Genomic DNA, 2,781 nt, shown 5'->3' with positions numbered 1-2,781 from the left:
CTGAACTGATCCAGCTATATTGTCTCTATTGCATCTGGGACAAATGGCCATTTAACTATGGCTTGGATACTTCGGTGGTGGGGAATTGACTAACCCTTGAGGTAGCCTATCTATCATGAGACAGCTATTTTTTTTTACATCTTTATTGGAGTATAATTGCTTTACAATGGTGTGTTAGCTTCTGCTTTATAACAAAGTGAATCAGTTACACATATACATATGTTCCCATATCTCTTCCCTCCTGCATCTCCCTCCCTCCCACCCTCCCTATCCCACCCCTCCAGGCGGTCATAAAGCACCCAGCTGATCTCTCTGTGCTATGCGGCTGCTTCCCACTATCTATCTACCTTACGTTTGGTAGTGTATATATGTCCATGCCTCTCTCTCGCTTTGTCACAGCTTACCCTTCCCCCTCCCCATATCCTCAAGTCCATTCTCAAGTAGGTCTGTGTCTTTATTCCTGTTTTACCCCTAGGTTCTTCATGACATTTTTTTTTTTTTTTTTTTTTTTTTTTGCGATACGTGGGCTTCTCAACGTTGTGGCCTCTCCCGTTGCGGAGCACAGGCTCTGGACGCGCAGGCTCAGCGGCCATGGCTCACAGGCCCAGCCGCTCCGCGGCATGTGGGATCTTCCCAGACCGGGGCACGAACCCGTGTCCCCTGCATCGGCAGGCAGATTCTCAACCACTGCACCACCAGGGAAGCCCTTTATGACATTTTTTTTTCTTAAATTCCATATATATGTGTTAGCATACGGTATTTGTCTTTCTCTTTCTGATTTACTTCACTCTGTATGACAGACTCTAGGTCTATCCACCTCATTACAAATAGCTCAATTTTGTTTCTTTTTATGGCTGAGTAATATTCCATTGTATATATGTGCCACATCTTCTTTATCCATTCATCGGATGATGGACACTTAGGTTGTTTCCATCTCTGGGCTATTGTAAATAGAGCTGCAATGAACATTTTGGACATGACTCTTTTTGAATTATGGTTTTCTCAGGGGTATGCCCAGTAGTGGGATTGCTGGGTCGTATGGTAGTTCTATTTGTAGTTTTTTAAGGAACCTCCATACTGTTCTCCGTAGTGGCTGTACCAATTCACATTCCCACCAGCAGTACAAGAGTGTTCTGTTTTCTCCACACCCTCTCCAGCATTTATTGTTTCTAGATTTTTTTAATGATGGCCATTGGGACAGCTATTAATAATGGGAAATTTATGGAGTGCAAATTTCTGTTTATGTAGAGTTCTCCCATAGGTCCTAGAATGACTTTGGGGTTCACAACTTTCTCATCATTTTTCCATGTGTCACGTGTTTGAAGAAGTGCTCCTTTTCCTCTGAGGTGGCTCATCAAGGTTAAAGATCCCTTGTTCTCTCAACTCCTCCTCCTAAGACATGGCTTCTTCATTTCAACAAGCTTAGGCTAGCTTCCTGTGTAAGTTCGCTCAACAAACACTTAAGGGAAAGTGCTCCAGGCTATAAAATTTAGCTGTGTTGCCTGCAGCCCTATTTATTTAACAGATTCCATTGAATTAAAAGAAAAGATACTTTTGACTCGCTCTATGCCAAATTAACATGCTTCAGTTTACATAATGGACCTCACTGTTTTGGGTGGGCTAAAATCTGGGTTAAAACAAACATGATCATTTAATCCTCTACTATATTATAATCAGTGTGTGCAGCAAGAGACGTAAAGTTTTAATTCATTATTAACCACACTGTACACAAACTAGCTTCTCCTTTTACATAGTAAGAGGCAACATTCCCAGAGTCATTAGCTTTTGCTTAATCTGCTTAAACAAAGCTCCCTTCCTACATGTTTTCTGTAGAGGTAGCCCATCCAGATGGTCGGGCACTCATCTCCCGGACTGTCCGCTTAGCACCTGTCAATCGCTTCTAACAGAAACATACTCTAGTAGTCTACTGAGAAACCACTTGGCATATGCATTAAAAGAAACTTACAGTCTTTCAAAATGTGTGTCTAAGAGTTATGCTTCTCCCCCTATCACTCCACTAGAACAACACTGGCAAAAGTCCCTGACTCTACCTGTCAAAATCAGTAAACTATTATGTTTCCTCTTAGCTGACACATCTCTGTGGTATTTGACACTGATGACTAATCCATTTAGAAAATTAGTTCCTCCCTTGGTTACTGACACCACATCCCTACTGGTTCTTCTTCTCTATGGCCGTTCCTCAGTCTCCCCTATTGGATCCTCTTCCTCTAATCACCTTTTTTTTTTTTGGCTGCGTTGGGTCTTTGTAGCTGCGCCCAGGCTTTCTCTAGTTGTAGAGAGTGTAGGCTACTCTTCGCTGTGGTGCGTGGGCTTCTCATTGCAGTGGCTTCTCTTGTTCTGGAGCACGGGCTCTAGGCCATGGGCTTCAGTAGTTGTGGCACACAGGCTCAGTAGTTGTGGCTCGCGGGCTCTAGAGCTCAGGCTCAGTAGTTGTGGCACATGGACTTAGTTGTTCCGCAGCATGTGGGATCTTCTGGGACCAGGGCTCGAACCTGTGTCCCCTGCATTGGCAGGCAGATTCTTAACCACTGCGCCACCAGGGAAGTCCTCTAACCACCTTTTAATTGTTGCTGTTCTTCAGAGCCCTGACCATAATCCTCTGTACTCCTCACTTTCTACCTTTCTCCTAGGCAATCCCATCCATTTCCACAGTATCAGCGTAGTCTGATGACTTTTATGTCTGTATCTCTGGCTCTTACTTCTCTATTTTAATCTCCAAACCAATATTTTCAGCTGACACAGGGGGCAGCATTACCTTGG

The sequence above is a fragment of the Hyperoodon ampullatus genome, assembly GCF_949752795.1.
Source record: "Hyperoodon ampullatus genome assembly, chromosome: X".
Lineage (NCBI taxonomy): Eukaryota > Metazoa > Chordata > Mammalia > Artiodactyla > Ziphiidae > Hyperoodon > Hyperoodon ampullatus.
This window is presented reverse-complemented; position numbering follows the sequence as displayed.